Source organism: Dendropsophus ebraccatus, chromosome 8 (genome assembly GCF_027789765.1).
Source record: "Dendropsophus ebraccatus isolate aDenEbr1 chromosome 8, aDenEbr1.pat, whole genome shotgun sequence".
NCBI lineage: Eukaryota > Metazoa > Chordata > Amphibia > Anura > Hylidae > Dendropsophus > Dendropsophus ebraccatus.
The window spans coordinates 85214680-85237141 of NC_091461.1; the positions used below are offsets into that span (position 1 = coordinate 85214680).

The 22462-nt window shown below is 43.1% G+C and overlaps 1 long non-coding RNA gene across 4 annotated transcripts in view; it reads left to right on the forward strand.

Annotated features, from left to right (window-relative positions):
• Nucleotides 1–18925, forward strand: part of LOC138799524 (uncharacterized) — an 85669-nt gene extending 66744 nt beyond the window's left edge. The window contains exons 1-4 of one of the 4 annotated variants that reach the window (XR_011364272.1): nucleotides 989–1059; nucleotides 10390–10470; nucleotides 10570–10740; nucleotides 18414–18925. This is a non-coding gene — a long non-coding RNA (uncharacterized lncRNA). Of the gene's footprint in view, nucleotides 1–988; nucleotides 1060–1330; nucleotides 1814–10389; nucleotides 10471–10569; nucleotides 10741–18413 lie in introns of those variants that run through there. The other 3 variants (XR_011364271.1, XR_011364273.1, XR_011364274.1) reach the window with 3 other exon arrangements.
• Nucleotides 18926–22462: the final 3537 nt, after the last annotated feature.

The window sequence follows — 22462 nt, forward strand, 5'->3', positions numbered from 1 at the left end:
TATCCATTCACCCTGCGCTAGTATCTAGTGCACACTGTGGTCCTATGGAGAAGGCTACATTATATAGTTACATGCCCCATCATACACCAACATGTCATGGAAAGGATTGCTGCAGGATGGCATGGACGGACCAGCAATCGAGGGGACAGCTTTCATGTGAGTTTAAATGCTAAACAATAAACCAGAACTTTTTGTGTAACCTAGTGTCTATATGGAACATATTAATAAATAAAGCCATCATGTTGCAGAAAAATCTCTTTGTGTGTGGGGATATATTTTATCATGTAACCATTCCAGCTGGAAAACCCAATTTAGCTTCAAAACCACCTAATATGTGAGTAAGAGAAAAAGAGTCACTATCCGTTTGTGTAGAATACATTTTCTTTGCAACAGCCGACACTTTGCATGTGTTTGTGATCATTCCCAGGAAGGCTAGCCCTTTAGTGAGAAGTACCCCCTGTGGAACAATTTGACCTGTACCTCACCATACACTGTTTTATTGTATGCAAAGCAGAGGTTTTCTTCTGTCAATTGAGAAAAAAATCTCTGTTCCAGGTGACTAGACCTCCCGTCTAAGGCACAGGCTCCACGTAGACCCATTTGTGTAGAGCAAATCTCTAAAAAGGAGCTGTTTGGCTACAATATACTGTTCACATCTGGTGGAGCAGTGCAGACCTTCATGTACACACACAGCTGTTTAGGATGAAAAATTAGTTGGAAGATTAGTGACTACTATACATATCAAGCCTCGGTTGCTCATCTTGCCTCATGGTCCTCCAAATTTGAGATTAGCGAAGCACACTCACGTCATAATCTGTATCCATGTTTTCCAGGGCTGTATCCACGTTTTCCAGACGGTCCTTGGGCTGTCTCCATCTTCTCCATGGAGTAGGCAGACAGCGTGATTAAAAAGCCAATCGCTTTAATTCATACAAAGCTAAACGAAGTGTACTTCACTCATTTCACAGATCACTCACCAGTTGCTATATATAAAGAAATACTGAATTACCTGAGCCTCAAGATTCCATTCCTGCAGTGCATCGGACAACATGAAAAGAAGTGAAATAATACTCACTCATTGTAGCACTTATTTATTATGTAGCACTCACACATTTTTACTGGCACTGGCAAACCACCAAGCATTACACCAGTATGGGCTATTACATTTTAACGCTGCAGGCGTCAAGCAGGTGTTTTCCTGCTTGTAGGATGATGACTGCCACTCTTACACAGGCCAATTTCGGGCCGAATGAGTGTTTCTAGGAGCACTTTTTGCTAATAATAGGCCCATGTAAAAGGACCTTTAGTTTTTAATACCAAAGAAAATCATCCATAGTTGCATTTAAAAATGGTTTTCTATGGGGGTAGCGTTCTCAAGGAAAACAGACAGTGTACAGAATGTATTGGAAACAACTTCCTTCCATTTAATAGATGTAATTGATAACCATGTAACGGTTCCACCAGAAAAACATGGACACTTTCTTCTAGAAACAGCTCCACTCCTAGGGCCTTATTACATGGAGCGATAATAGTCAGCTGACAGGCCACTCAACCAATCACAGGCTGAAGCGAGTCCCGATCCCCCACCAACTTTTCCACCAGAACACAAAAAACATGGGTATAGACCCAACAAGGAGCCTAACTGTGCTTAAAAAGGAAGAGACCGAAAAGGATGGATAAAGAGCATCCATAGAGGGAAGAGAGCAAGGTGTATAGGGGAGAAAAGAACAGAAACAACAACAACAAAAAAGAGAGCTAAGAGAAGGAACGGAAAGAGATGTGGCATAGTGTAAAGGAATAAAGGTCATTGCAGGTCAGTAGGCCATAGGGGCAACCCCACAAACTATGAATCTCCGGAGATTGAGGACGAAGCCATAAGAAGCAGGAACCTATCTGAATCTAGGAACTTACATCACTTTCTACATTTGGTCTTTTTTTTTTTTTTCTCTTGCTAAAGACTAATTGGCATTACAGTTGGAGCCTCAACTACAGTTTGCCAGTAAGGGAGACACCTAGTTGCTGGTTTTATAGCATTGTATTTCATATAGAAAACTGGCAAAAAGGAAATAAATGAAGTAAATTGCAAATCTGTAGCATATATATATATATATATATATATATATATATATATATATAGTGATTGAACATTATTGGTAATGACAGCACCTAATTAGTTTACCAAAGACAATTTCTTACTGCAGAAAACAGCTCTAACGTTTAGCCACTAGGTGTCTCACTTATCTGCAATCTGCTGTCCATGTCATGAATGTGCCTGTGCTGAGTTCCGTGCGCCCCTCTGTTCATTCTGTGCGGTCGAGGTGGCGCTGATATTGAGTATTTTTGTATGTTTGTGCAGTGTCCTGAACCTTGTCTGAACACTGCTCTATTTCTTTCTGGGTTTTTTCAGCCACACCCGCTTTGTCTGAGATACTTCAGGCTACTCCGGAGTTAACTCTGATGCTGGTTAGCTAGTCTGATAGACTGTTCTCCCTGCCAGTCAGGTTGCTCTTGCCAGGGCCGGGACAAGGAGTTTTGGTGCCCTAGGCAGAGAAGGCAAATGGCGCCCCCCCCCCGAAAAAAGACAAAAAAAAAAAACGTATATACTGTATCTGCATAAAAAAGACATGTATACACACTTTTAAACACACTTAGTATGGCATGATCATAAATTAATGTAAATAGTTTTTTCCCCTGTAGCTAGTGCAAACAATAAGAGGTATCTTCGACATCAATAAAGTGCTTCATAACTTTTGATACTCAATACCATTTCGATACTTAATACAGCGCCCTACAACTCCCAACATACCTTCTTGTGCACTACAACCTCCAGCATACCTATTTGTGCACAAGAAGGTATGCTGGGAGTTGTAGTTGTGCAGCAGCAACCTCCCGACACAACAACTCCCAGCATACCTCTTTGTGCATTACAACTCCCAGCATACCTTCTGCTGCTAGGGTCCTAAAACATCCGGGGCACAGACCCTCTGAGTTGCTATAAGTGGATAATGGGAGAGATCTCTGCACTGACGTTATTTATATAGTGTACATATGTATGCTTATGTGTATATAGGTTTTGTTGTTCATTCCAGTTAGTGTTTGGAATAGTGACTCACAGTTGACGTCTTCTCTGATCACAGTTGTTCATTATTCTTTTTCTTTTCCACTCACCCTGAGCCACGATTTCTCTTTGCAGAATCTGCCAGAGAGACACTTTAGGATCCTTGCTCCAACACATATATAGTAATATAGTCCCCTCTGTACTCCTATGTAGTATAGACCTCTTCTCTACCCCTGCATAGTATTAGACCCCCTCTGTGCCTGTATAAAATATGGACCCCTAGGCCCCCTGTGCAGCAGTCTCCATAGTATGTGGGCCCGCCATGCAGCTTCCACATATAGAATAACCCCTCCTGCTGTGCAGCATCCTCATATAATATATGCTCCCCCCCCCCCCCCGTGAAGCATCACCATATAGAATAGGCCTCCCTGATGTGTAGCATCCCCATGTAGAATAGTCCCACTTGATGTGCAGCATTCCTATATAGAAATATAGAATACACACACACACATTGCAGCATTCCCATTTAGAATAAACCCACTTCACACACACACACACACACACACCACTGCCTCCCCCTCATGTACTGTACCACTGCCTCCTCCAACGTTTTTGTGTGGTACTAAATTTGTTGGGTTTCTGCGCTTGCTCTGTTTACCGTGCGTGATCAGGAAGGTGATCATTTTGTAGTATGGACAATAACACTTCAGATATCAGGGGGACGATGGGGATTGTAGTCATGTAACACTTCAGCTATCAATGGGATGATGACGACTGTAGTCATGTAACACACACTGCTATCAGGGGGATGATGGGGATTGTAGTCATGAAACACACACATACTATTAGGGACATGATGGGGGTTGTAGTCATGGAACACCAGCTATAAGCGGATGATGGGGATTGTAGTAATGTAACACACTTCAGCTACCAGGGAGATGATGGTGGTTGTAGTAGTCATATTTACATCCACAATTCTCATACACAGACTGACAGGCACACACACACAGCTCACACACACAGCTCACACACACACACACAGCTCACACACACACACAGTTCACACACACAGCTCACACACACATACAGCTCACACACACACACACAGCTCTCACACACACAGTTCACACACACACATACAGCTCACACACACACAGCTCTCTCACACACACAGTTCACACACACAGCTCACACACACATACAGCTCACACACACACACACAGCTCTCACACACACACACAGTTCACACACACACATACAGCTCACACACACACAGTTCACACACACACATACAGCTCACACACACACACACAGTTCACACACACACACAGTTCACACACACAGCTCAAACACACACTTCACTCACACACACACACACACACACACACACAGCTTAAACACACACACACACACACACTTATCATAAGGAAACTTTACTTTCAGCAGCTCCTTGCCTCCTCCTGCTTCCATCTCCTTCCTGGAGCCGGCACCGGGTTCTTCCGCCCCTCCCCCCACCTCCTCTGTGTGCCTGTCTGTCTGTGTATGAGAGCAGAGCAGGAAACAGGTGATGTGGAGGGAGCAGGACCCCAGATGGCAGGGTGAGGCAGCCTGTTAGTGCAGCCAGGCAGTAAGTGGTGAGGAGGCCCAGCAGCATATTCACCTTCCTCCCCAGCGTCTTCCTTCTCCTGGAGTCTGAAGGATCCGGAGTAGTAGTCAGGAGGAGGAGCGGCTATGACTGCCGCCGCGGGACTAGAGCCTGCTCCCCCGCACATGTGAGGTGTGTGTGTGGGGGTTAGATCTTGTGTCCTGCAGAGGGCGCTGCTGGCGGCCGGATCCCGGCCTGCCCGTTGGTATGTGAGCCCCACAGCAGCTTCAGAGCTGATGCTGCTGCAGGTGAGGGGGATATGAGGGCGCTGGTGGAATGTAAGCGCGCAGGGGCAGCGCTCAGCAGCCACCAGGAGACAGAATACAGTAGCCAGTAGTTAAAAAAAAAATTCAGAGACCACAATTGCGCCCCCTGTATATTACCACTAGATGGCGCCCTAGGCCATCGCCTACCTTGGCCTACCCTTTGTCCCGGCCCTGGCTCTTGCGCCGGGTGTTCTGAGGAGATTAGGGGTCTGGTCCAATCAGCTTCTGCACTGGACCTCTGGTCTCCTATATAGTGTGTGCCAGTCTGCCTCTCACTGCCGGATATTGAGCTTGTCTCTGCCTGCTTGTGTTTCTGCTATCTACTGTGTTTACTCTGACCCTTCTGCCTTGTGTTCTGACCATCCCTGCTAGCTTCCTGCCCCTGACCATATTGCCTGTTTATTGACTTTGCTTTTGGAATGTGATTTGTACTGCGCTGCCCAATTGTTGTTATCCAGACTGTCGACTCTTCTTTATTGTGTTTGTTTGTCTTGTCTTGTTTTGTGTTCCACCTAGCCAGTGCAGGGGTTGCCGCCAAGTTGCTCGCTGTCAGCTAGGGCAGATTGAGGCAAGTAGGCAGAGACAGTGGGCGGGGTTCAGCTCAGGGCCCACTGTCTGTGTCCGCCATCTTGTCAGTCTGAGCGTTCAGTCCTAACAGTCCACTGCCTGTTGACAGGCAAAATCTGTCTAAAGCGACAGCTTGAGAAAGCTTGCGCTGTGGATGTCCAAGCTGAGATTGTCTGCTAAAAATTATTGATATTGCTTCTCAAAGGTAAATCAAGGCTTCCCTTTTATCCCTCACTAACCATAAAGCGCAGATGTCCCTTGTGTAAACACAAGTGTATTTACTGCTGTATGCCCACAATGGTTCTTGAATGGTGCAAAATTTGTGCTTGAAATGGGCAGGAAAGTATGTATGTATGCATTTCAGCCATTCTTTTATGGCTAACATCGCCATCCTGGATTTACAGCTACAGAATGTTCTGCCTTTACACTGCTCTGCAACATTTCACACCACTGGAAATTCCACTTTGCATATACAGTGGTACCTTGGATTACAAGCATAATTCGTTCCAAGACCGTGCTTGTAATCCTAATCCACTCTTAAACCAAAGCAAATTTTCCAATAAGAAATCACTGAAATGCAGACAATTGGTTCCACACCCCAAAAATAATTTTTTTATTCTGAATAACATGCAAAACTATTGAAACAAACATTTAGAAACAGCTGAATATTGTTACTGTACAGTATAGCAATCATCATGTGGAGTATAATGTATGGTAAGTGCATAAACCTGAAAAACAGCAGCAGTTTGTAGATACAGGATGGAACTGTAGATCCCTATAATACAGTAGCATAGTACAACAGGCTAGAATAGAGGCTTCTGTCAGGGGTCTGTGTGGTCACATGACAGCAATGGGGAAGGGGTGTGTGTTCAGCATGGACCAATCAGGAAGTGAGAATCTGTGCTGTGCAGGAGGACACTGACAGAAACCTCTCTATACAGCAGTGTGAATGGCTGAGTGTAAGTTCAGGCACATTATAGCAGCAGTACGTATAGCTGAGTGTAAGTGCAGGCACATTATAGCAGGAATGGAGAGGATGGGAAACACAAGGGCTGGAAGAGACTGCAGGGAGCATGAAGGAACGAGCAGGGCACAAACATGTAGCGCTCTTTTCTTGCAAAACGCTCTTAATCCAAGTTACTCTTAAACCAAGGTACCACTTGTACTTGAATGCTTATATGAGCAGCATAAAGCAGTCAGTGACCACATTATCTACATTAGGCACCATCCCAGAGTCAGTGAAAATCAGAACAGTATGTCGCCTATTCAGGCTCACCAAATATGTGAGTAAAGAAAACAGCGGCATCAACAATGTCATCTACCTGGTATGTATATTACAGCAAATTTTCACAATTGTGCAACAAAGGATAGAAGAAGAAGAAGAAGAAGAACAGCTTCCACATTTTGCTCAAAGCCCTTGCATGTAAGAGGAAGTGGGGAATAATGAGGAGCTAGGATTTGAGGAAGTTTTAAAAAAATAAATACTTAACCCTATGATTCCCTGTGAATTAAAACAACAAAAGCCTGCCTACGTACCTTAGTAGTACCGGCATCTACTGTCTGGCTGTCATCTGGAGGGGGTTATGTATGTGGGCAGGGTTTGGGGAGATGAACTGCAGCATATAACAGGGGTCCTATACCTGTCTGCAAGCTGTCAACCTCTGGAGCTCCGCTCCTTGTATCGGAGCACCACCACATGAAAGAACAGTGTCTTGAGTGTCCTGTGTCCTCCCGCTCCATCCCAACATACTGTAGGTTAGGTTAGGCCCCCTTAGTGCAACATATAGTAGATAGGCCCTTCTGTGCATTCATATAGTAGGAGCCCTGCTGTGCATCTATATACTAGGTAGACACCTATCTGTATCTCCTGTATAGTGCTTAGGCCTATATGTGTCCCCATATAGCAGTTAGACATCTCTGTGCAGATAATATCCCCCATGTAAGCATCACTCTGTAGGTAATCACTCCTGGTAGTTACCCCCCCCCCCCCACACACACACACACACACACCAGTAGCTAGTATCTTGTAGAGGTAATACTACTGCGTGCTCCCCATTAGGTAGTATCCCCCATTCAGCTGGCATCCCTCACTATGTAATCCCCCAGTAGCCCCCCAGTAGGTAGTATCCCTAGTAGGTAGTCAGTAGATGGCCCCCTGTGTAATCTCTGTTTAGAAGATCGCCCCCTGTATAGTCCTCCTTTAGTAGATAGCCCCCTGTTTAGTCCCCCATTAGTAGATGGCCCCCTGTGTATTCCCACTTTTGTAGATGGCTCCCTGTGTAGTCCCCCTTTAGTAGATGGCCCCCTGTGTATTCCCACTTTAGTAGATGGCCCTCTGTGTAGTCCCCCTTTAGTCCATGGTCCCCAGGAGTCTCAGGCCCTGGTCCGCTGCCAGAACCACCCACATTATAACCCACCAGTAGTGGTACCCTAGAGGTGCTGTAACCCCTGGCACTTGTCTAAGTAAGATGAGTGCTGGCCTGGATATATGTTTGTGTGATGGGTAATGTATGTGCTGCAGTGTGATATCTTGTATGTATAGCTTCTTTGTGATATATTATACCTGTGCTATAGTCACTGAACACTGTCATTCTTTATAGCACAAGTGGTGATTGTAACCTCTACACAACAGAGTGGAAATAGCCAATGGGTTGGGGCTTTAGGAGGGGCCCCAAGGGGTTGGGGTTGTAGTTGTAATAATTGATTGGAAGTGTCCCGGGGTCGGGTTGGGTCTAGGATACTTTTGTAGGCCTGTGTAGTCTGATCCTGTTACTCCAGTCCTTTGCTCTATGTTCTCCATAGCCTACAGACATGAGATGATGCGTGCAGATAGAAGAATATAACACAGGGCTGGTTTGTGGTCTGTAAACGTGGGGACATATAGGTCTGCATAGGAGCTTTAAACATAAAACAGAAGATCTCATAAAGCACAACTGTAAATAAATGTGACATAATGGGTGTGGCATAAAAATATGAACCTGGCTTATAAAAGGTTACATGTTCAATTAATTGTGATGTTGATTTAGGCCATAAACGTCCAGCTCTAGCTATGCATTGGGCATTTTATCACGTAAACATTCACGTTTTTTCCCCCATAGACTTCTATAGGGAGGTAAAACTACCGGAAAAAAATGGCATGTTTATGTGCATAATAGCGTTTTTTTCTGGTGTCAAAAGCAAGAAAAACTACTGGCAAAATATTGATGAATAATTTGTGTTTAGAGAAAGCCTTAAAACAGAGGATGAGGAGTTGGTGGTGTTGAGGCATACATGGTGGCACATAGACTATATAGACATAGCTAGGGGAGGAGGCTGACATCCAGCTGCTGCTGCCCTAGGCACTGAACTTTAAGACGCCTCATCTTCACTCACCAATTAGCATAATGATTTTCTAGTTTCTGAACATCATATTGATATCTGATCAGTCTTAGGCCACGTTCCCGCATTTACTATACGTCACCACATGCAGCTGAAACCAGACCCTCATGCGGTAACCATTAGGCGTATGGCCAATAATCCTGATAACAGCCCATGACTACTGAGGAAGAAATGGGGGCGTTTTGGCCATATGAAACATTGTCCGAATCACGTTTTTCATGTTTTTTTAAACTGCTTAAAACATAAATGAATCTCCACATTGAATCAATGATTAGAGCAGTCTGCATATTGTCTGAAGGAATTCTCACCACAGGACTGGTAGATTTCTAGGTAATACAGTAGCTCCAGGCCTCACATTTAACAGAGCCATACCATGTTTTCTTCCCCCTGCTCACTGGGCTTGCCCCCCTGCAAGGTGCTGCCCTAGGCACCGGACCACGGGTGCCTAGTGGTAAATACAGCCCTGCTGACACCCACTGCTGTGTCTGATATAATGATGATGATGATGATGACGACACAGGACATGTCCTGCCAGCCACATCTCTGACCAGGAGGCCCATCTCTAGCCCTCCCGGAGTTACCACCCTGCCTCCTCTGCAGCAGTCAACTATTTCATTTCTTTTGAGTTAACCAGGTTCTATGGAGACACAAAGCATAAATAGATGTGTATAAATCATTTATTATAAAGCAGGACATAAATAAAATAACTGTATAACAGTAACCTGGTGCAAGGAATCTGGTTACCATGCACATATACATATAGGAAAAATGCCTTTTTTTATTTCTAGAAAATAATATAAGCAATTTAATAATATTAATGTAGTTCGGTGAAAATTATCCCCAAGCAATAAATAATGGAGGAGTGCAGAAATAGTGATTTGCATGATTATTACATTTCCTGTCTCAGCTACATGTGTTTAATATAACTGACAGGGATGACTGCGTAGGAGCGTCCTTATGTTGTTATCTGAGCTGTGACTGACACTTCATTTTTCTTAAAATTAAAATAAATTAACTGGAGAAAGAAGCCATCATAACACCCCTTTCCTTTGTCCCCAAGGTACTTACATCAAACACAGCCCGCTGGTTTAAATGTGCCCTTTAAGCCTTATTGTGATTGATTATCCTAAGTGATTGCTTTCTATCTAAAATAGATTAATTGCTTTTACTCATTTTCTGGTGTTTGTCAACATTGCACGTTATTTATGTTTCTTTTTCTTTTGCTTGAAAGGTTTGAAAATAACATAAATCATTTGTAAAGGTAGTGGCTACATAGTAATAATGATACAATGATACAAGAGGCCTGATGCACGTACCTGCAATAAGTCTATACATTCAAGCCTGAACACACAAGTTCTTTGGTTTCAAGCACACAGATTAGGCAATATATATCTGATCACTGCGACCCCTACTGATATGGAGAATGGGGGTCTGTACTCTAAGGCTTCATTCACACATTCATTCTGTCATTACAGTGCTAAAGAGATTCAAACAGTTTCCCGACTCCAGGCATGATATTGATACATCATTCCAGGCAGGGAAACCATCCAGGACAGGTATTTGTAGGCTCGCAAAATTTGTGGACGTGTGAATACAGCCTTGAGAAATCTTTAGATCGTTTGGATTTAAACAATAATCCTTTCGTGTTCTGGCAGGCAACGATTAAACGACCAACGAGAAATCGCTGATCAGATCATTTGATACAATCTGGAACTATTTTCATCGTTTATCGTTCACAAATCATTCGAACATCGTTTGGGAAATTAACATGTTATTCGGTCGTTCCCTGGTCTATCAGCCAGGAAAGGACGAGCGTAAGAACGACCGTAAGTAACGATCATCTTCCTGTGTAATAGAGTGAATGATTTAAAATCATTTGTCATAGTGGTCGTTTGAGATATTTATTGTTAATTGTTGAAAAATCGGACCATGTAATACCACCCTTTTTTAGATGTTGCCATTCAGCGCAAAAAAAAAAATGTTTTGCCACTTATTTTGGAACATTTATGGGACATGGATAGAAAATTGCCTCAAAAAAGTCTAAAAATGTTAAAATATTTTTAAAACACAGCTTAAAAAAACCGCCCAGAAGTAAACAGTGGCTGAAAAAGACATTCCAAATAGCAGGAAAAAAAAAAACTATGAAAGTTTAACATGTTGATAGCTATGTGCTGTGTGCCGTGTAATAGGAGCAGTAGCAGCAGACCACCACTGGTTTCTATGGGCCAATATTCTAAGGATCATTCAGGCGGCCCCTCCCGCTTCTCCCTGCTTGTTGTCTGTGCATATTATAGCACAGGCAGTGAGCGGGGAACAAGGGGGAAGCGAGCATACAATTAAACTTTTTTATGGTCAAACAACCACCTTATGATTTTTTTTAATGTATTTACATTTTTTTTAAATAATTCTCATATCATCAGTTACCACATTACAGTAATAATGTTAGTATAGCGCCACCTGCTGTTTCTCTTTAGTATCTCTACTGAAAGCAGCCTTAGAGGTTTTAAAGTCATTTGCTAATTTTATTAAGGGGTTGCAAAAATGTATGTTTAATACATTGCTTTAATAAAGTTATAATACCTTTATTTATAAAAAGAATATTTTTTTTTATCTGTATACAGTGGAAATAAGTATTTGATATAAGGCTGATTTTGCAAGTTTTCCCTCCTACAGTGTATTTTTTTTATTGTAGGTACACTTCAACTGTGAGAGACAGTTGGAAAAAATTCCAGAAAATCACATTATATGATTTATTAATATTATTTATTAATATAATTTTTTTATTATTATTATTATATTAATTTATTATATGAATTGTTACCTGAATAAAACAAAAAAACAAAACAAAAACAAGGAAGGATGATTCTAAAAAAGGTCTGTAATCAGCCCAGAACTATATGGAAGGACCTACCTGGTCAAAGACCTGAAGAAACTAGGAGCACATTCAAAGATTGCTGTTTACCATCCCACAGCACTAACCAGCCAATCACAGCACACATGCAAATAGCTGAAATGTAGCAGCCAATAGAAACTCACAGGTCCTGACAACATCCACGCAGTCACATGTGACCCAATGGACAATAGAAGATGGCAGGTCCTTACCATTCTTTACCAAAATTGACTCTTAAAGGGACTGTACCGAATTCACTTTCAAAGGGACAGTACCAAAGTCACTTTTAAAGAGACGTTACCAAAGTGGCTCTAAAAGGGACAGTATCAAAGTCGTTCTTAAATGGATGGTACCAAAGTGGCTCTTAAAAGGATGGTACCGAACTCACTTTTAAAGGGCAAGTATCACTACTCTTAAAGGACCAGTAGTGAATTCACTCTTAAAAGGCTGGTACTGAATGTACTATGGGGCTGGTATTGAATTCTCCTTTAAAGGGCCAGTAAAGGGTCGGTATCAATTTTTCTCTAAAAGGGCTGGCACAAAAATCCCTCTTAGAGGGCCGATACCGAATTCTCTTTTAAAGGGCCAGTGCTGAATTCAATCTTAAGGCTATGTTCACACTACGTAAAAGTGCGTCCATTGTTGCTATCGGCAACAACGGCCGTACTTTCTGCGGTGTGGACATAGCCTTACCTTATGTGGGATCCCGTCTGGAGCATATACATATCGTATACGCTCCGGCCGTGCTCCTGTACGGGGCCGCAAATAAATGACATGTCAGTTTTCTGCGTCCGCAATTCAATAAAGTGCGGCCGTAGAAAATCCTGTCAGTTCACACAATGAAGCAAGCGGCCTATGGGGAGAACCCTGCGGCCAAAAGATCATCCAGCCAGTACTGCAGTACCGGCTGGGGTGATCTGTGCAGAGACCGGCCGTTCCGTGACCCGGCCGGGGTCACGGAACGGCCGGTCTCTCACGTTGTGTGAACATAGCCTTAAGGGCTTTTGCTTTCAATGGGCTGGAAACAAAATCGCTCCTAAAAGACCGGTAACTAAGTTACCCCTAAAGGTCGAGCACCAAAGATGCTCTTAAAGGGTCAGTAACATCATTGACAGACCAATGAAGAAAAAAAATGTCATGTGTCATTTAGGGGTTAAAGTTTCTTTTTAAAGGCCGCTTTTGAAGTCACTGGAGCGCTCTTTTCAAGCACTATGCATTTTCTCCGGGAAATGCACATCTAGTTATGCATCAGGTATTATCACAGGTGTTCTTTGTATGGGATATCCTCAAAACTTAACCTGTTGGTGGGCCATGAGGACTGGAACTGCACTGGTCCTCATGGTCTAGGGGACATGCTTCTTGAGCACAGTAACTCAGCAAAGTTCAGTCCATGTACCTGTAACCACTGCTTATTTCACCATTTATAACTGCCTTCCCCTGCTTGATTAGCAGTCACTTACATTAAAAACTCTCACTGCAAATTGTTCAAAAGTGCCATAGAGTGGTGCTTATGCAGTAACATAATGTTCTTGTGTGGGTAGCATGTGTAGCCTTGGGCAAGCAGGGTGCTTGCATGGTTGGAAACTAGAAAACAGGTCAAGGCAGGCAGCACAAGTTTCTAATTGTCAAACTAGGTAAAAATTGGAAGCATGCAAAAATAAAGTCAAAGAAACAAGCCGGTGTCAAACACAGAAAACAGGATTCTACGGCAAACCCCATACCCTAAAAATTTAATGTCCAGGTGAACAGGTGGCAAGGGAACAGACCTGGGTGCATGCAACCTGGGTAGACACTACTGTATGGCTTTAAACCTTATAAATGTAGCAGTAAAGTAACGGCTTGCGATCAATTCAGGACCAGTTGACAATAGACCTGTTGTTGACCTATATTTGGAGAAACAGAAATAAAAATAAATAACAACAAATATAATTATAAAAACACTGCTAAAACTGCAAAATGCTGAGTGTGAATCCGTGCCTATACTGTATATGCACAAATTAATTCCTCATAGTTAAAATTGTGCACACAATTGTAAAATAATATCTAAGCACCATTATACGTTTTTCCTTCTTCAATAAATCAAGTTTATGTGCTGTCGTTTGTCTGATAGCTTTTGACTAGGCTTCTAAGGGAAGGGGACAGTGGGCTGTCTGTTATTCATGGGTCACTTATTAATTAAGGATTTTAATTAGATACCTATGCCATATATTTTATTACAAAGGGTCATTATGTAGTGCAGCAATTATTTTACCAACAACACAATTATATCAATGTGACAGCACAAAGTATCTGCACCCTTTTGACTTCACAATTCTTTAAGCAGTAAAACAATAAGTAACTGTTATCTCAACAACTGAATATGTCGAAGAAATTAAGATTATTAAGCAAATCCAGTCTTTTACAATGGGACTTAAAAAGAATAAACAAACTAAGGCCCAGATTTATAAAGCCTTTGACTTGTATAAATGGGAAAATAATCAAAGATTTTTACATAAACCACTCGGTCTGTGCAGAAACCTGAGATTATTTTTAGATGTACTCCTTATTTGCCTGATGGGTGGGCAGGGGGCATGGCAAGGTGGAGGCATTGTGACCCACTTAGCATTCAATTAACAATAGACAGACTGGGGTACCTAGGGGCCACCAGGGAATTTAATACTAGGAGCCCACCCTACATATACCAGATATAACAAGTACCAAACCTTTCACATTTCTATCACGAACTGGAGAGAGTGGAACGGCTGCACATCCCATCTATGGCTGATACTAATGCCGCTAGGCCTATATTAAAAATCAACACCAGAGTGTCTGTATATGAATTGATCAAGCCATATTGCCCCGTGTACCACCGCGCAGGTCCTCTGGTCCACATGGGTCCCTACGCTAACGCCACACCGTGTCGGTCAGCGACCGCCAACCCCGCAAAGCGTGCACATGCAAGGAAGGGAGGCCATGGAACGGCCCTGCAACCCCAATGTCACAGGACCAGACCCAAAAAGCCCCACCAAAACCCAGCCAGCACCACCGGCGGGGAAGGCTGCCCCCAAACGACACAAGTATGGATATGGTATTACACTTACCATTGCTGCTCTCACAGAATGGGGAAGACATAGGTTCCAGACATGTGAGCACAGACATATCCTGCTAATTTTGGTCATGTGGGTCTTATAAAGGACTGGGGTACCTAGGGGCCACCAGGGAATTTAATACTAGGAGCCCACCCTACATATACCAGATATAACAAGTACCAAACCTTTCACATTTCTATAGCGACTTTGCACAGAGCTGTGTATGTCACCAGTGATGCTAGCTCACTGCTATTAACTTGTCAGTCACTCTATGCAAACAGCATAATGTGCCACTTAATTTTCTTAACCTCTTAAAGAGTCACTGTCGTATTTTTTTTTTTTGCAGAAATCAATAGTCCAGGCGATTTTAAGAAACTTTGTAATTGGGTTTATTAGCCAAATCTGCCATTATCTGCATGTAAAAAGCCTTTTCCCAGGTCCCCCCCTCCTTCCTCTTTTTCATCCACTCTGAAAAATCTGAAAATTGTGACTTGTTGCAGGAGACGTCCCCTGTCTGTTCTAGGGAGAGGGGAGGGGGGAGGAGGAAGGAGGGAGTTAGCCGGCAGCAGAAAGCAGATAACAGAGGATTACAGGCACGGAGCTGGGTGACAGCTGTAATCCAAGCTCAGACAGGTCACTGGTGATGGTCAGAACAGATAACGGGTGAGATATTTGTAGATTAACTCTTTGTTGTCCTGTTTTGGTCTTTTCTTTAGCTCTCTCCATAGGAGAACAATGAAGACAGGGGGGAGAGCTTCAAACTGCTTTTTCATGATAAAAATGCATTTTTCGGATAATAAACCCAATTACAAAGCTTCTTAAAATCGCCTGGACTATTGATTTCTGCAAAAAAAAATTCACGACAGTGACACTTTAAGGTACCATGTGTCTTCTTGACCTAACAGCATCTAACAGGGTCAGCAGTTGGGAACACGCATTACAGATGACAGATTGCCTTTAAAGGAAAAGTCTTGTGAAACTAACAAATGACTGGCAGGCAGGGGGGTGCGGGAAGATAATAAGGAAACTATACTCACCAGTCCTCGTGCCCCTGTGCCGCTCTCTCTTCCACAGCCGCTGGAAATAATTTTCAGTGATTTTTGACTTGGTTCCGCGTATGTTACGGTCCCAGCTCCTTACCTCTAGGCGACCCTGGCCATATCCGTACGTCCAGGGCCGCCTCCATGTGTTCAGAGCGGGGCCGCATGGCGGCCGCACTCTGAGCCGCCGCGGTCTAAAAGTCGATCAAAAAGTCGCATATGCACAATCAAGGTTTCCGATAGGAAGAACACTTCATGGCGCAAAAAATGACACCTCACACAGCCCCATAGACCAAAGGATAAAAGCGCTATAAGCCTGGGAACGGAGCTATTTTTAGGAACATATATTTGTTAACAATGGTTTGAATTTTTTACAGGCCATCAGATACAATGGAAGTTATACATGTTACATATCGTTGTAATCATAACGACTTGCCGGACATATATAACAAGTCAGTTTTACCCCAGGGTGAAGGGCATAAAAACAAAAACCCCCAAATAAAACAAATGCGTTTTTTTTTTTCAATTTCACCACACTTTGAATTTTTTTCTGGTTTTGCAGTGTACTTTCCGAAAAAATTCAGCCTGTGATTGCAAAGTACAATTAGTGGCGCAAAAATAAGGGCTCATGTGGGATTTCTAGGTAAAAAAATGTGCTATGGCCTTTTAAGCACAAGGAGGAAAAAACGAAAACGCTAAAATTTAAATTGGCCCGCCCGGTCCTCTAAGGGTTAAGCTGCAATGTCACATACTCGGCTGATGGATTGCCTGCTCAGCCAGTCAATGACTACAGCAGTGTCCATCCCAGTCAGTGATTGGCTGAGCGAGCGAGCAATCCATCAGCCGAGTATGTGACGTTGCAGCTGGAGGAGCTGCAGGAGGCCGGTGACTATTGGATATCATTAAAGAAGAGTGCTTGGGTTCGAATAGTGTTGCTGAACCCAAACATTTTCACAGATCCAAAACAACTCCTCAGCAATACGCTTGGAATATGTGACATTTCAGCTATAATAATGTATATAAAAATACACAGTGTGAACTGTGGCATGTATTGTAGACATTGCATACATTTTTCAGCACATATTTCGGTTTGTAATTGTTGAGAAGATTTTTTTTCTAATATATATTTTATAAAATTTGCTGCTCTTTACATTTTTTATTGTATTTGTAGAGAACTACTTTAAAGCGACTCTGTACCCACAATCTGACCCCCCCAAACCACTTGTACCTTCGGATAACTGCTTTTAATCCAAGATCTGTCCTGCGGTCCATTCAGCAGGGGATGCAGTTATTGTCATAAAAAATTACTTTTAAAATTGTAGCCCCGTGCCCTACGGGCGTATCTGTGCCCTAACTTTGCACCACCCCTCCGTCCCTCCTCCCTGCCCTCTTCATCATTAGGAATGCCACTGGAACATTTACTTCTGTTTGAACATTGCACATGTGTCTTAATGATCCAGCCCATGTGCTGTGGTAACACAGGTGGTAAATAATAGGCAATCTGCCTGGAGCATTCCTAAGAGGGTGGGGAGGAGGGACGGAGGGGTGGTGCAAAGTTAGGGCACAGATACGCCCGTAGGGCACGGGGTTGCAATTTTGAAAGTAATTTTTTATGACAATAACTGCATCACCTGCCAAACAGACCCCAGGACAGATCTTGGATTAAAAGCAGCTATCCGAAGGTACAAGGGGTTTGGGGGGTCAGATTGTGGGTACAGAGTCGCTTTAAAGCTAAAAGAGTTACTCCAGCTGGATTTCTTTTCAATCAACTGGTGTCAGAAAGTTATATAGATTTGTAATTTACTTCTATTAAAAACGCTTGTCTCCCAGTACTTATCAGCTGCTGTATGCACTGCAAGAAGTGGTGTATTCTTTTCAGTTTGAAACAATGCTCTATGCTGCCATCTCTGTCCATGTCAGGACCCTACTCTGGACAGTTCCTAACGTGAACAGAGGTGGCAGCAGAGATCACTGTGTAAGACTGGAAAGAGTACACCACTTTCTGCAGGACATACAGCAGCTGATAAGTACTAGACAATTGTTGTTTTTTTTTTTTTATCAGAAGTAAATTATAGATTTCCGTCAACTGTTGATTTGAAAGTGTCCCTCCAAAAAGTTGGGAGGTATGGAGGAAGGGCAGACTGCAAAACATTATGGGGAAGCTTGATGTCATGTGTTTTCAGTCATCATCACCATCATAAACTTTACAGCAATGAAACAGCTTTATCAACCTGCCAGAGACAAAACACAGTCTGATTAGCCTTTAGCAACCAATCATAGCTTATCTTTTATATTTTAACAAGCTCTTATAAAATGAAAGATCAGCTTTGATTGGTTGCTATGGGCAGGTTAGACTGTCTAAATTGTGCATGGCAACCAATCACAGTTCAGCTTTTATTTTACCAGTATTATTTAGGGTTCTTAGTGTGTTAAGTGACCTCTGCAGTAAAGCGCATTGCCAGTCATTAATGGGTTAATGCTTCAGATGTGTTTACCTGCAGTAACCATGGCAACCATGCACTGTGATAACAAGCGCTGATGTCATAAAGAAGGTTCCATAAAGCAATGCACCGCGCCCTGATCAGTGCCATCTTGGATGCACCAGAGGACCTTGAGCTTGATTACTTTACTGCCCCCTACCCTTGATGTAATTTGGAGGTTCTAGCAGGGGAAAAGGGGTGGTCTGCTTTAGACTACTCCTTTATCAAGTCTCCACCTTCTTGAGAAGTGGACCTGGATCTGTGAGAGAGAAGAGATACAGCCGCCTAGCCATCAATAAGGTGACAGATATTGCAGCCGGATATCTCTCTCATCCAGTTTATTATATTTATAGTATGGTATTACCCTCTAAGCCCAGGGGAGGGGCAACTCTCCAGCCATGGCTCCCCCGAGGTTTCCCCCACAGGGGTTTTTTCCTCGCCTGAGTGCTGGAGGGTGAATCTCTGTGAGTCGGGGGTCTGTCATTTTCAGTGTCATGTAAGTTTAAATAAAATGAGAACCCTTTGACACCTGATTACAATGTGTTGTGTTTTTATTTTGCGTTCTTTGGTTTATGCACATTGCATTTTTCTATTAATATAGTTAAACTTGTAGAGCTCCAGTGAAAGGTAACCAATCACTCCAAAAATAGCCAGGAAGCTATATGTACGGCATAATGAAGCCCCTTGCACTGTTTTCAAAAATGTAACTGACACCTTTGAGCTTTTCACATACCCCTGAAAACAAAGCTTGTAAATGTCCTTCAAATTACCTTCAACTTGTCATGTGGGTGTTCTTTAGTGCTGAACTAGTCACCAATTGCACCCTTGAGTTGGCTGTAATCCTGCTTCTCTGGGTGCTCAGGGATGACCCCTCGGTAATGTGCAGGAGGCTCCTGAGAATCACGCCTAGAGTGGCCGTCCCTGGGCACCAACGCTACGCAGTTCATAGGTGTCAGTTACACATTTGCAAACAGTGCAGGGGGCTTCATTACACTGTACATATAGCTTCCTGGATATGTACTGGGAAGCCATGCCCCTCATATGTGTAACTATAAGCACTCCTAATGAGTGCTTGACTGCTTATAGTTAAATAAAGTAGTGTGCTGACAGAGGAAGGAGCCATTGGCTTCCCTCTCTGACAGTACCTTCTGTTGCTGTAGGCAGCATTTAGCCTCTGGCAAAACGAGGCTACTCTCTCCTCCTGGCTCACGGCGCATGAGTGATGTCACTCATGCAGAGCAGGGAGATCAGTAGGAGGAGGAGGCTGCAGGCAAGTGAGTATGGCTTGTTTCTTTTTTTAAATTACACACTGAGAGGTGCCTACATGGTCAGGAGATGGTGGTGGGGGTGGGAGATTACCTAACAGGGGAGATGCCTAACATGATGGGAGGGGGCTTACAGTGGGATGTCTACAGTTGAGTCCTAACTACATTACATATTAGGGGAGGTAATTGCCAGGGAGTTTACTTTAAGGGGATGCCTCCTGGGGAGGAGGGTCTAACCACCAGTAGGGGAGGGGGACAGCAGGACCTAACTACTACATGGGAGTTTAAAGGGGGCCTAATTACTATCCCAGGGCATGATACTGAGTCAGTAATAAGCTGGGGGCCTGATACTTGGGCGTGTAATATTCTGGGGCGTCTGATACTGGGGTCTGTAATCTGCCGGAGGTCTGATACTGTGTAATATTCTCCCTCTGTATTGTTCTTACTGTAAGGTCCATACAATGAGAACAATATAGGGAGAATTCTGAAAGCAAAACAAAACAACAAAAAGAAAACAGGTGACCAGACCCCCCCCCCAAAAAAAAAAAACAACAAACAAAGAAAACAAAGTGTGTTTGGGAAAACTTTTCAAATGTTGGCAACTTTGGTGGTGGTGTCCCTGTACAGTTTAGCGGTAATGTGGAGGCCTGCCGCCTACATACATAAACTAATGCTAGGTGTAATTCGCTGGTCATTACTTCCAGGAAACTGCAACTAAATTGGGAAAACTTGACTTTTCTGGAAAAGCAGGTTATTTTAGGAGAATCTGCACTGGTGACCATAAAGGTTAATAGGGATATTATACTAGTAAAAGCTTATGGAAATGCAGAATAAATGCTATAATTCCATAATGACAAATCCATTTTCAGATCTTGAATCAGCATAAGACATCTTGCACAAAGCAGCTGGTGAATAATGTCACACAATGAAGTCTCCAGGTGTGACCTCTTTATTTAGTTGTGTACATGTTCAATAATGTGAATAATAGATGATATCTGGCACAACACTTTTATTGCTATTTGGAATGCTATAATCTCAGGTTTAATTGCTGCACATAGTTTATATTGGATGAAGTATGGGGATAATTATGGTTTCTTATGGAATAGATTACAGCTGCAAAAATTGGCTTATACTACATTTTAACCACAATACATCTTTGCTTAATTTTAAAGAAACTGAAAAAGAGAGGCAGCATATTCCCCAAACCCCTCATTGACTCTGCTGTAGAATGCGTTTACATTGACATTCTTTGAGTACCCCCAAGATAAGTTTATTGTGAGCGTCCTTCAACTACGATACATTGTTTTCAGGTTTGGGATTAGTTGGGATTTGTAGAAAAAAAGGCCAAGACAACATGTTTCTATTCTATCCATGTTATAAATGCATAAACTGGAATATTTATAGGGACTCTGTGCTGCTGACAAAGCATATTTTTATTGCTACATAAAATGCTGCGTTTACACGAAGCGATAATTCGCCCGATCGTACGATTAACGATTTCGAAGTAACAATTTTTTTTATAACGATCAGCGTTTAGACGGAACGATATATCGTACGGAAAAATCTTTTTGCGATCGCTTAAGCATATCTCGCACATAGGTTAAATCGGTGAACGACTGTTTACACGGAATGATCTGCGAATTTTTCACGAATGACGAACAAAGATTTAAGAACATGTTCTTCGCTGCGTTTACAAGTACGATTATCATTCAAGTCAAACTCAAATTCAATTCAAATTCAAACGATAATCGTTTTGTGTAAATGCAGCAAAAGATCAGCCAATGAATGAACAAATTATATGGGACAAACATTCAACCCATGCAAAGGACTCTAAAGCCCCTATTACACGGGCCGATAGTGAGGAGCAAGTGAGAGCCGACCTATCAGATCAGTGCTCGCTTGATCCTTGTTCCCTTCTTGGTGCCGGTGCTATTATACACGCCCAAAGAGAGCAGGTCAGTGTGGGGGGCCGCGGGAAGTTGAGGGAGGGGCTTCCCGGATGATCCTTAGATCGTCCGGGGAGCCCATAGGAAATGGGCGATGGCCAGCAGACAACCGTTATCATTCAAAAATATTTTAACATATTGAAAGACAAGGATCATTGTGCATGTTAGCTTACTGTTACCTTTTAAAAGGAGCTATTACACCAAGCGATTATTGGCGACGGACAATAATCCGACGAATAAGGACATAATAAGGTGTAATAGGGCCTTTAACTTTAAAGCCCTTATTACATGGGGCGATGCAGAGGTACAAACGAGTGCTGTCAGTGCAAGGAGCCGGGGGACCGCGAGGAGCTGCGGCAGGGCTGCCTGGGTGATCGCTAGATTGTCTGGCCAGCCTATGGAGGATTGCAGCGGTCTGCTGCCGCCGCTCCTGTTTCGCGGGGCCATGGCAGCAGATCGTTGTTATCTTAAGCCCCTATTACACAGGGCGATATTGAGGAGCAAACGAGCTTGTCGTTCCCCACTCTCTGCTGCCGCTAATGTACGCCGGGTAGGCCGCTAAAAGGTGTGTGGGGGGGGGGGCTGCCCGTGTGATCGCTTGATTGTCCGGGCAACCCATAGCATATAGCAGCGGTCTGCTGCCGCAGCTCTTGTTCCACAGGACGACGGCAGCAGATCGTTGCTATGTCGTTTGTCTTTCAACATGAACAACGTCGGCTGACTGTTGTTTTCTATTACACAGGACAATTATCAGCGGTAACGGCCAATATCGGCGGAGTACGCCCGATAATCATTCCGTGTCATAGGGTCTTTAATTGTTTGCCTTTCAACATGTTAAAAGACAATGACAGACAACGAT